The sequence below is a fragment of the Cavia porcellus genome, unplaced genomic scaffold (genome assembly GCF_034190915.1).
Source record: "Cavia porcellus strain 051 isolate PalLab524CR breed Dunkin Hartley unplaced genomic scaffold, mCavPor4.1 scaffold_8, whole genome shotgun sequence".
Taxonomy (NCBI): Eukaryota; Metazoa; Chordata; class Mammalia; order Rodentia; family Caviidae; genus Cavia; species Cavia porcellus.
Window position 1 is genome coordinate 52977650 of NW_026947491.1, and position 13359 is coordinate 52991008.

At 33.1% G+C, this 13359-nt stretch overlaps 1 protein-coding gene across 3 annotated transcripts in view; it reads left to right on the forward strand.

Moving 5' to 3' along the window:
• Window positions 1–13359, forward strand: part of Slc16a7 (solute carrier family 16 member 7) — a 177627-nt gene that overhangs the window by 8412 nt on the left and 155856 nt on the right. For 2 of the 3 annotated variants that reach the window (XM_063255048.1, XM_063255050.1), the window contains one exon: window positions 7832–8014. The exons of the other annotated variant lie outside the window; for it this stretch is intronic. The gene's annotated coding sequence lies outside the window, so the exon portion shown is untranslated. The remainder of the gene's footprint in view (window positions 1–7831; window positions 8015–13359) is intronic. 3 annotated transcript variants of the gene reach the window in all.

The window sequence follows — 13359 nt, forward strand, 5'->3', positions numbered from 1 at the left end:
TTAACCACAATACTACTTTCACTATTAATATTTTCAAATATTCATTGCTACAAAGCATTTGAAGACATTCTAGAAAAAAGAAATTTGAGAAATATTTTAAAATGAAACTAGCCAAGTATGATATGATGTTGTTAAAAACACCATCAACAGGAATGACAAACCTTCCTTACTACTTGGAGGAAGTATATTTAGAGCCAAGCTAGGAAGCTTAGAGGAAACATTGACTGCTTGAGCGGTGTGAACACAGTGGTGGTGGTGGACTGGAGAACCATTATGGACTGAAGAACTGTAAGCCTTTCCTTTTGGTTTCATGTTGTATGGTTGAAATGTGTATGGAGTGGCAGGACTCTCCTGGGAGCCCTAGACCATGGATATGAACAGCATAGGCTATGGCAGAATTCTCATGAATGTACATAGGTTAAATGTATATTAGTGGGGTATTTTAAAGAAAGGCAGTGGCAAACATAAACCCAGAGATTGCAGTACCTTAACAGTCAGGTATTCATCTGTTGTTCTAGATAATGTTTTAGATGTTAGAGTGGCTTTGAGAAAAAAAATCCGGGTAAATCTGTTTTAGTCTTCAGTTACACAAATAATGAGGTACATCTTTAAAGCAATAAGTAGTTTATGTCCTTGAGCAAATGTTTTGTAGACTTGTCATGTCATCTTTCTATAGTCTGTTTTACTTTATACTTTTGTCTTAACTGTCTTCCTCCCCCTCTTCATTTCTGTCTTGCAGGTTAGACATAGCCTTTGGAGGCAGATAAGCTAGACTGCCATGGGAATTTTTGATTTAGCTATTTCTAAGATGTTTGATTAAAATCAGTATGTTGACTTTCAGAAGTGAGTTTCTCATTCTGAAAATAGTAAAGCCAATTGCATGGTTTGTTGTTGGAGAGTAAATAAATACTGTTGCTAACCAAATAATGATAATAATAATTCATTTCATTTTATTTCTATCTTTCCTTTTTTTGGTATGTTTTCAATGTCCTTATTTCTGAAAAACTGTGGGACGGTGCACAAGTATTTATAATAGTGCAGTTTACAGCATGAGCCAAGTAAGAGGATTAGAAATTATGTGTTGACTTTACAATAATGTGCATCTTTCTAATATGCAAAAAAATTGTTTTCTGGATCATACAAATGAAAACTGAAGCACAGATGTATATGCTACAGAAGACATTTAAGTGCTGAATTTTTTTATTTAGCTTCTGAATGAATAGTTCAATTAGAAATATATCTCAGGGGAATTTTGGAATGGGAATTCCTTAATTTCATTTAGATATAATAATGCACATAAGTATATTTAGAAATTGTCATAAAGCGAAAGACACTCATCATGACTTGAGAGATACTTGTTCACATTTATACACAAAACATCTACCAGCATAGTTATTGATGCTATTAAAGTACCTCCTATGTGTCTACCTTTTTATAAATAACCCTCATTATTACCATGTAAGATAGATTTTATCCATTTGCAGATAGGAAAAATAAAGACTCAGCAGGATGAGCTGCTCATTAGAGTACCCCAAGAGTCAATGCCTCAGCAGATGTTTCAATGCAGGTAAAATGCTGATGGTAATTAGATCATGCTCATGTATCTTTAGTCAATGGAAATATGAAATATTCTGCAGAGAGACCTAGAAAAATATATGTAAAACATTTTTCCTGCTCTTCTCCACAGAACGCTAATTTTACAAATATGCATGTGTATGAATTGAAGGATCATAGAGTATAAAGAATATAATCTAGAGTCGGTTAAATGGTTAAAACAAAAGACTTGTATAATATACTAGGCATACCATTTGGGTCAAATTCAGCCTGTTGTTTGTGTGTTTATTTATTTAAAATAAGTACTTTCCCACTTCAGGAAAGTGTTGAATAGTTGTGATTTAGTCAGCAAAGCCTGAAATATTTACTGTGACAATTTAAAGGAAGCTATTTGTTGACCCCTGCATTAGGATTTTAGCAGACAAATATTATATTCTGTGTGGAGGAATCAAAGCTTTAATGAAAGAAATGGAATTAGTTTGGGAATAAGATTCGTATATACTTTGGTTATATGAAGAGAAGAGACGGTCATTGTATGTGCCAGTGAAGTCAAAATCAAAAGTAGATGTGGGTAAATAAAAAATTGCTAAAGTATAAAGTCATATTTCTGTATATACGTTATATGTTATTTATCTTTGAGTGAACTTTTTAAAGTATGCTTCTAGAACACTGATCTTTAAGTTTCATGATTCATTTTAGTCAATTGGTGAACTATTTAGTATAATTTTATTTTCCTGAGCAATTTGTGATACTAAAGTGTGGTCCACATGGATGATCACTGACCTCATATATTGACTCACTGGGAGTAATTGATTATTTTTTGTTGCGGGCAGAGACTACTCTTTTTCTCCCATAAAGTCTTTTATAAATTGCAGGATGATGGGCATAACACTAATGCTTGCTTTTTAGTCACTAATTATAATAAAATAAATACTAGCAATGGAACACAGAATTAAGTACCAGCTCTGTGCTGAAAGTTTTTTGTAAATTATTTCATTAAAAGTAGACTAGCATGCTGGGGTAGATGTTCTTTATTTCATTTTATAGAAGAGACAACTGAGGAAGAGATAGAAGCAAGCAAGAAGCATAAAATTACAAAACAAGTAAGAAGATGTTCTTTAATGGTTTTTGGAGCTAGAATATCAAGAAGTAAGGTTTTTTTGGTTTTTTTTTTTTTTTTTTTTTTTTTGGTACCAGGGATCAAACTCGTGATCTCATTCTTGCCTGGCAGGCACTTTTGTCACTGAGCTAAATCCCCAGCTAAGAAATGTTTTCAAAAATTTTTTTAAAAGTGAGTATTACAATTTTTATACCATGTGACTTGACTTAACTTTTTACTCAAAGCATTGTGTAGTATATTAAAAATTCATGTCAGCTTTTATTGGCAGTGCTTCTGTAAAGTCTTACTGAAATGGTGGCCTTTAATAAAACCACAATTTTCTGTGTCTGTTTTGCTTTCCTCAGCTCTGTCTCTTTATTTGGCCTATTAAAGGTCAGGTATGTGTAATCTCACTTTTCTTCGTTTTTCTAGTGTGTCTATCTAAGAGTCATGGGTCCCACATTAAAGACCCTGTTGCATAGGGTCTTTAATGTACCAAAAATATTTGAATGTATTTCCTAAAGCAAGGATTGCTTTCAGAGGACAATGAAAGAGTAAGGGATAGCTGATATCAGTAGTCTCCGTTTGTCATAGAATTCCTCAGACTGAGGGAATATTAGTGATATACTTTTTCCTCTACACATGCATATCTGTGAACATTGATTTTCACATAAAAGAAGCATTTTTCAGCTTTTTTTTTGATGTATTGGAATTACCTGCATCACTACTTTTGCATGCTGGAGTTGTTACTAAGTAAAATAAGGGTTATCTGAACACAATACTACCCCAGTTGATTTTATAGGTGGAGGGATTACCAAGTGACAAGGGGCAGGTATCATTTGCATTGATACCCTGCACAAAGGGGTTATTCTTTTCTTGGGTGTCATGAAGGAAGAAAGTGTGAGAATTCTTCACAATATACAGAATGGCATACATTTAGAATTCACGAATTGCTTAGTTCTGGAATTGTCTATGTATACTTTCAGACCTTGATTGACCTTGAATCACTTCAGAAAGTGAGACTGTTAATGATAGAACCACTGCACCTGCTTTTTCCCCCTGAATTTAAGGAGGCAGATACTACAAAAGTCTTTTCAGCTCATTAATGGATATGACAAAATAATGAAATAGGAAAATGTGAATGAATCAAAGGAAGCCACAGGGAGCTTAAAAAAATATCAGTGTATTGTCCCCCTTGGGCCACATTAGTATCTCTGTAGAGAATAACCTGGCCACTGTGCCTCAGGGAAAACATTAATTACACATAGTAATGTCCTGGTGCTGGAGGAGTTATAGGTAGCAAATTTAAAGCTCACATAGAAATTATTTCTTTTTTATTATTAACTAGTATGTACTATTAATTTAAGAAAAAATGCTTCAGTAAGGAAATGTGTGAATTTTTATTAGGTTTTTATTTTAGTTTCATTAGTAGCAGATTTGTTACTCTTTTTGGTAAGAAACTTGGTGTATTATCTGTTCTTTTCAAAAGTTCCTCCAAAAAGAGAAGACGCATTTTAAAAACCTTGTTACCAATAGAAATTTAATTGTGACTGTTCCTTGGAATACTTAAGTCTGATCAAAATTATTATGGATATTTGCTCCATAATTTTCATTTAAGAGTGCATGATCCGTTCAACATTTTGGTTTACAGGCTATTTTAAATTATTTCATATTTTATTAATCTTATTTTACTAGCTCTTATCTTGAAGCAATAATACTTAATGTCTTCACAGCTATACATTCCGATAACGACATATAGTCCATAAAATCCAAACTTAAATATATAACTTTTTGGTACTCTCATAGTGTTGGAAGAACTTTTAAAAGGATTTATACATTCAGATTCTTTTAATTGGAAATGGGGAAAGAAAATTTTGGTGCTAGTTGTGTACCAAATTTAGAATTACAGAGGTTTTTGCAGGCACTGACTTAGCTAATGCTGAAACTCATTTCACTTCATCAACAACCCTAAACTTGAGTATTACTATCATATTTGGGTATTTTTTTTTTTTTGATGTCTCACTACATTTATCAGAGGTGTTGAACTCACTGTGTAGCCCAGGCTAACTTCAAACTTACAGCAGTCCTTCTGCCTCTTGAATCCTGGAATTTTAAGTGTGGATCACCACACCCAACGTCTTGTCACCAGTTTCGCATGGAAATGTAGCGCAAGATGGCTAAGGTGGGTTAGATAGCAAGGCTCTGTTTCCTAATTCATATTTTCCCCTATATTCTAGATTGTCTTCCCCTATAGACCCAAATTCTCCCTTTTTGCATACACATTGTATAGAAGAGGAACATTATAGGGATAGTACAACACAAAGATTTAGGACCTGTCCTTTTAAAATGCACTCATTTAGAAATAAAACCTTTTTAAATTTCAAAACACACTTGGAAATCTTCATCAAAAAGAAAAAAAAAATGAAAGTGTAGGAAAAACATCATCACTTTTCCACATACAAGATCTTTCTTTCAACAATATTAACTCTGTAAACTACATGTTAGGACTGACAGCAGAACCAAGAAGTCAATTAGACTTTGATAACTATATTGAGTTAAAGCTGTGTTTAAATAATTAGAATTTACATATCATGTTACTTCTCAGAGTATTTGATTATCAAACTTGTGCAGTTCTATTCATATGGTGTTAGTAGCTTTTCATCACTGGGACAGAGTTACACAATTAATTTAAAAGAGGAAGGGCTTACTTTGGCTCACAATTTCAGAGATTTCAGTCCATGTCTGGCTGGTGCTGTTTTTCTGGGCCTGGGGTGGTGAGGCAGTATACATGGCAGAAGGGCAGGGCAGTACAAAGTGGCTCTCCTCAGGGTGACTGGAAGAAGGCTGAGCAAGAGACCAGGGACAAAACATTGTGCCCATGCCACATCTATGAACCACTCACTTCAACTAGGCCACACTTCTGAAATTTCCATCACTTTCTAATAATACCATCAAATTATGAATCTGTTCATGGATTATTAATCTGTTGACAAAATTAGATCTTTCATGACCTAATTACCTTCCAAAAGACTCACTTCTAAATACATATGCCCTTTGAAGCACTTTTAGAGTAAATGCATATCACCTACCTTAATAAAAAATAGATGAAACTTTTTTAGCAGAATTGGTTCATTAAAATGCCACAGCTTCATTATGATTTCAGAGTTGATATAAGAGTCCATTAAACACTTTTCAGAGGCACTGAGAAAATCTTTCATTGTCAACAGTTTAGCTCTTCACTCTAGCTTGTAGTAAGAACTTCAGAGAAAGTACTGTAATTAAATTTTCATATGTATATTAAAACATGTTTCTATCATAGTGTCTGGTTTCAAAAATGTAACTGAGATAACAAATGTTTCTAAAAGTGAGACTTTTAAGTTGAACAACAGTAGGGTTTGTCACAGTTTTTCTGAACTCAGACTGCTATAACAAAATACATTGGATTGACTGAAATAAATAAAAGTAATTTATTTCTCACAGCTCTGGAGTCTGGGAAGCCCAGGATTAAGGTGTTGCCAGTTTGGTGTCTGGTTGGAGCCCACTTCATGTTTCATAGACAGCTATCTTCTTGCTGTGGGCTCTCATGGTAGAATTAGCAAACAAATGTTAGGGGATCTTTTTATGAAGGCTGATTCATGAGGGGTTCCTTCTCATGACCTACTTGTCTTCTGAGGGCCCCACTTGATTAATGTCTTGTGTTTGGGGTTAGATATCAATGTAGGGATTTTACAAGGACATAACATTTTATCTACAGTAAACTTTTATGGTGTCTTAACACTGTTGCAATATGAATCTGATTTTTCTATAGAGTTGACAAGAGAATCTGATTCATTCATTGCAATTTAAATATATTGTTCTTAATTCCAAAAATATATCAAATCAAAGAAGTTGGTAGCTTATCATGTGCAAGGAACAAACCCCTACTAAATAATTGAAGAAAACAGGAAACCTTTCATTGTTAATTGAATACTTTTATAGACTGGTCAGGAATATAGATTGTCTATTTTTTAGACAGCATTTCTATTTACATTGTAGTTTACAAAGCCAATAATCTTAAAACCAATAATTCAAACAAGAGAAATTATGTAAATCAGGTATTTTGGGAGGAATAAAGCTTCTTCTATAAACATTGAACTAGAGATACAAGTTGACACTATGCTAGGATTATGATCAACAATCTTGTGTCTCTTCCTGAGTTAAACAGATATTTACAAATAGAAGGTATGTTTGGGCCTTGGAGTAACACATGTTCCCAGAAAGTTTGTGGGAGTCAGAACACTTTTATGTAGAATGCTTTAGCTGCTGAAAAGAAATATGGTTTTTTTTTGTTTGTTTGTTTGTTTGTTTGTTTTTGTCTTTTTCCTTTTTATCGGTACCAGGGATCGAACTCACGACTGCCTGCTTACAAGGCAGGCGCTTATGCCACTGAGCTAAATCCCCAGCCCCAGAAATATGTTTTGTAATCTAATCTGTAGTTAATGATTTCATGGAAGCGATTTTGGATGTGGTCTTTTTGTTATTAAAAGATATTAGAGTAATAGTATAAGATGATTGATATTCCATGATTTGTTATGGAATCACACTCTTATTTTGAAAGATATGTGTTCTTTGCTTATACAGCTGCAGTGATGAATGTGTCCTCTCCAAAGTTCCTAAAGTGGAAACTTAATAGCCAATGTGATAGCATTAAGGAGTAGACCAAAGCCTTTAGGAGGTGATTATATTATAAAGGTTCCTCCTTTGTGAATGGAATTAAAGTCTCATGGAGTGTTTCTTGTTCTTCTGCCAAATGAGGACATAGCATTCCTCTCCTCCTAAGACTCAGACAAAGAACTATTTTGGAAAGAATGACATGACCCCAGCAGGACTCTCAACCTGCCAGCACCTTGATCTCAGACTTCCCAGCTTTCAGACTATGAGAAATATATTTTTGTCCTTCACAAGTTACCCTGTCTCTTGTATTTTGTTGTAAAAACACAGTCAGTCTGAAATGACAGCCATTTCCTTTTAAATCCCTGGAAAAATCTGTCAAATTCCTAGAAATCTAAAAATAAAAACATGGAATGACCTAATTTCACATTTAGTTCAGTATAATCTTAAATAAGGCAATGTTCACTAGTAAAATGTTTCTTCTTCATTTGACATTGACCTTTATCTTTTTTTTTTTTTTTCTTTAAGTCTCTTGCAAGAAGGTTTTCTTGATAGTATCGAAACAGAGTATGAAGACTGGCAAAAATTCAGATGCTGACTTTGCTTCCTCTTGGAAACCAGCACATGGTGTGGTCACCCATTTGCACCAGTAATAACACCAGCAGAGTTACCAAGCAATCTTCACGTGGTGACTACTCATGCTCTTGGAGGGTAAGGGACGTTGCTATTGTGCCAGTAATCTGTACCTGGTCTGTGCTTGAAGCAACATCCTGATTAACATAAAGATGCTTATGTATCTGCTGTGATTTCTTAACTTTACTCTTCATTAGATAAGAGGTTTATCCCTGTGAGTGCCTGACAGCCTCCAAAAAGGAGCCTGTTGCAACCTGTTTGTCACCTCACTTTGCATCCTGACCTTGTTCCTGTTCCATGACTAACTCTGCTGGATCTTGGCATTAACTCTGGCCAAGACCTGATGACTGTTCTCTGAAATGTCCTTCAATTCTTTTGGAAGGGGAACTACAAATAACAGTCATGGGAATGTAACAGCTCACAGAAGCCAGAGTGACAAAGAAAAGCATAAAGGGCAAGCAACAGCATGGTGCCTAAAGTAACTTGCGTGTTGCTTTAGCACCCTGGGCTTGTAACCTTTGGTATAAATAAAGTAAGCATTTCATTGTACACTATTTTACTTGGCATAGGCCTGAAGAATTGGAGTCATTTTTTAAAGTGTTTACTGATTATGGAAGTGTCCTGACAGTACCTAAATAATGCCATTTTGTGGAAATTCTTTCTTTTGCTTCTGACCAAAGCATTATAATTTACTTTGAGAAATCAACACAACAAGAATACCAAAATTATTTGTCACACAATTCAGAGGAGCCAGTAAAAGTGTCTAAATTTATATTTACTGTCTTTAAAGTCTTTTTCTTGAATTTATTTCAATTTTAAATGGAATTCTGTTTTTTATTGAAAGATGAGATTTTTTCACAATTGTACAAAATTATGAGTTGCATTTTAAGCCATTTGCTGGTGGCTGTGCAAAAATAATTTATGATCTTTAAGGCTCTGCTGTTAATTCAATTTCTTAGTTATTCAGTTGTCTCAAGTCAGCTGTTTGTGAGACTGAAAATAAAGACTGTTCAAGAGAATGGGGAAGGAGAACTGGATCATATTTATTTTAGAGAGAAGTATAATTTTGGAAATTAAGAGTAATCTCAGCATTTTTAGAGAAAACATGTGATATGATGAAAGGTATGGCACATGTAATTTATTCCCAGAGTTTTCTCTAAATGCATTATTAAAAAGGTAGCTTGGAATTCATTTCTCTAGTATACTTAATAGCATATTTTCTAGTCTCATTACCCAGTTAAAAACCATATTTTCCCAGAATAATTTATTTAAGATAAGCAACATTTAGTAGGGTTTCATTGTCATATGTTGTGTCACAAATGCATTTGTTGATAGGAGACTGGCTAAGGTTATTGAATAATTGATTTAGATCTTACCACTAAATAATATGAATAATATTTTAAGTCAGTGTTCTTGTGTGAGGACAAAATTACTTCTTAGCATTATTGTTAGGCCTTTTACTCCATTAAATAGAAACTAAAAAAATAGTCTGACAGTATTATTGGTGAATTCTGCAAATGTTTAGTCATGTTAGTTAAATTAGTTAGTCATATTAGTTAAATTAATCCACATTTGTAAGGTAAATCATTGTTAATGGTATGTACACTGTTACCCATCATCATTAATACACTAGTAAGATGCATGAGATCTAACTACTGTTCGTAATGAAACAAAGCCTAAATTTTAAAATTTTCAAACATACTTGATACGGATACTGTCTTTATAATTTCAAGGCTTGTGGTTTTTATGGGACAATGTTTAGGAGCTATTGCCATGAAGAAAGATCTGTACTTTTATAGGCAAACTAGAATTTTAAAAGTACTTTTTATAAAGTGCTACATATACTTAACGAGTATCTAAATTTTTAAATTCACTTTCAAAGTCCTAAACATATATAATCAGGTGTTCTACATTGCATGTGAAAATACATGGCTACTATTCTTGTTTTCATAATAAGGTGGTAAACATAGAATTTTAATATTTATTAAAATGTTAATATTGATGCAACAAAGAGTAATGATAAATGGAATTATTGAAGTGAGAATTGTTAAGGCCTGGGGTCTGGCATAATAAACAAAAAATAACAACTCCAGTTTCATCCTTAGGGACTCAACACTTGCTGTGTGAAATTGCTGTGGTTTATTCTGTTTATTATTGTTATAATTACTTTATTTTCCCAAACTTTGGATTTTAGTCATTAGAGAAAGCATTTTATTGACATCTTAAGTTTCCCTGTTTCTTTGGATTGCCACATATATAGAGGTAAAACCCTAAAAGTTTGAAACTCTTTTCTGATAAAAGGTTTTAAATGTCAGCCTTATTATTATAGGTAATATTTCCCCAGTTTTGTGTAATTCTGAGGATTTTTGCTTCACGAGAACCTGACTTTTAGTATATATTGCAGAATGTTATGAAAAAAAATATTGAAAACATTCTCTGACATTTGTAACCCAAATTATTTTCTTTTATAACTATAGTATTTTAGCTGTTGCTACACAGCGGTATTCCTTATTTATCAAGAACATTTGTATGTTTATCTGCCATACAACATACCATCCTGAAATATTTTTTCCTCAACATTTTCTAAAGGTTTCTTTTATATAGAAGGTATTCAAACATCTATTAAACCATGTTGCTAACATAAATTGCTATGTTATTATATATTTCAAAATGTGGCCAAATTTAATAGTTTTGTACCAGTTAGGTTCTGTATAATCTCACTTCATTCTTTCTAGCATGAATGAGTCCCCTAATATTAAACAACTGTATTAAATAATAGGATAGAAAAGATTAGTAAAAGTCACCTGTATTCAGAATCACAAGAGCAAATTTCCTAATTTCAACTAAGTTTTCCAATGTAGAGAAACATCACACTGAAATTTCCCTACTGCAGTCTCTTTCAACACCAAGGTATTGAAGATAAAAATTGTGTAAAACTGGTTATTTTAAGGTAGACTGTGTCCTTTCAGGTAAAAACAGTTGTCTTAATTGTTCATTACTCACATTCTTAAGGTAAGTCATTATCCCTGTTTAGCAGTTGGTCTAGTGGTAATGACATGTAGATATTAAGATCAAGGACTTCGCAAAAGACATGGGGGTCACTAACCTCATCATCTGCTTCTTTCTGCTTGAAAATCACTTTTTGCCCTCTGATATTATGAAAATTACCTATTTGCAGTGAATTTGTACATTTAAGTTAGTATTCACTAACAGAGACGATGTTTACTTGGAAAATGGTTTCATTTTCAGTGTAGAGTTTTATGCTGATATAATCTGTGATTTTTCCATTACCGAATCTTCCATATGCAATGTGATTATAAAGAAAATGCCATGGACGCATTTTTTCCCTCACTACTATAAGAACATATTAGATACATCTAGAGAGGGCACTGAACATTTTAGAGTGACTTTCTTTAACATAAAGGTTTTACCAAACACTTATTTCAGTGGACATTTAGCCTTGGCTTAATTCAAAATAAAAGTCATAGACTTTTCCTTTTCTGATTCAAACAAAGGCATAATTAAATTCCAGATGTGCTTTAAAGAATTCAACTCAGAATTGTGGATTATGTTACACAATTTCTCTACATTACTTTGAATTGTATGACCCAAGGGAAAAGAATTTGTTTAGCCCACTTTTTTTTAGCTCACTTTTTTTGTATAGTGAGTTAATCCTGTTGAATCTGTGAAAAGTGATTATATAGTTTCAATTAAAAAGTTTTCATGGATAGAGAACCCATCAACTTATAAGCAGCCCACTTCTTCTTAGTCAATTTTATTTATTCAAAAAATTTTAACATTGGCTTAAGAACAAAAGTGCTTGTGAACTTCTTTGTGTTATATTTTTATTAATCTATGAATTAGAAACATTTGTACCAGGAAGTTAGTGTCTGCCTTCTTGATAGAAAATTATAAGAGATTCTGATTCTCTCTGGATCCATTGAAAGCAACCATCCATACATTCTGTCCAGCATAGTGGTGTTTCAACATAGCGGTGGATATGTTGATACTTGTGTAAAGGGAAGAAGCTTCTGATCAGGGAGGAGAGTAGAGCATGTGCATAAAACCAGCCAATCTAATAATGACGTAAGTTTCTTGAGTGCCAACGCTCCAGGCAATGTTTTAAAAACTGTGTGTGTCAACTTGTGTAACTGAAACACGTAAGATAGAGATCATAATTACTTCTGTTCCTTTTTCTTTTTTTGACCCTAAGAGAACCTGGGCACTAGCGCATTAAAATTCATGTTGGGGAGAGTAGATGCTCTAGTCTTATTCCACGTTTTAACATTTGAACCGTATGTTTCGTGCATCTAATAATTTTCTTTTTGTATCAAAATTGTTAGTCTGCTCACTGCTTTACTGTTATTTTTAGATTACAGTGATCTTGATGAATGAACCATTTAGATGTGTATTATTTTGATTCAGTTTTTAAGAAACATGCACATTAGTGTTTAACATTTAAGTTTTATTAAAATATGAGTAGTACTTTTTTTCTATATGAAAGCTAGGAAAGTAGTTTTCTAATCCTGTCTTCATTTTTGTGTGCATATGTATGTGTTGGAGGAGGAATTGGAAAATGGGGGATTTAATGTTTATTTATAGTAAGTCACTGATGGAAATTTGTTTTTGTTTTAGGAAATTATGTATTTTAATTATATTTGCAGTATTTCCTCATCTGTTTTTAACTCTAGTTTTTCCATTTCACCAGCCAAACATACCAAGCTTTGATGGTATAAAAGGACTGTGTGCCTCCCACTACTTTATTGTGTGCTCAAGAAAGGAAAAGATAAATTGTTAAGTGAAGTAGAAAACTATCTTTTAATGAATTGTAAACTGACATTAGAAGCATCTATCTAATTACATGTGCAAACATCATTATCAACCTCCTCCTGTGTTGCTGGGCTACTGTGTGAGCCACTGTCATCTTCTATCCAGCTGTCCCCTTCCTTGCTCTTGATCATTTAAAACACAGCTTAGACATTTGTCAAATATTTCAGTCATACCGTATATTGGTAAAATAAGACATAGTTGTGATTTCTGTCATTAGATAGAATGGAATAGGTGATAAATCTTGTGTCTACTTTCATATGGACTTTGCATTTCCACTTTCATTATTGTTTGTCATTGTTCATTGTTAATTGAGTTTGTTTCTTAATTTAGTACAGGCTTTCTAATCCTAAGCTCATAATGATGCTATCCTGAATGTCTTTGAGCCCTGTTCAATAGATTTTTCTGTATTGGTGGAAATATTCTGATAATTCTAATAAAGTGACCACAAACTACATGTGAATGTTGAGAACAGGAATATGAATAATGTAACTAACTGAATTTTAAAATGCAAATTCAGTTAATTTAAGTTTAAACTTAAATAACTTAATTTGACTAGTTTGATTATCGCCTTGAATGTCTCCGTTTTATTATTG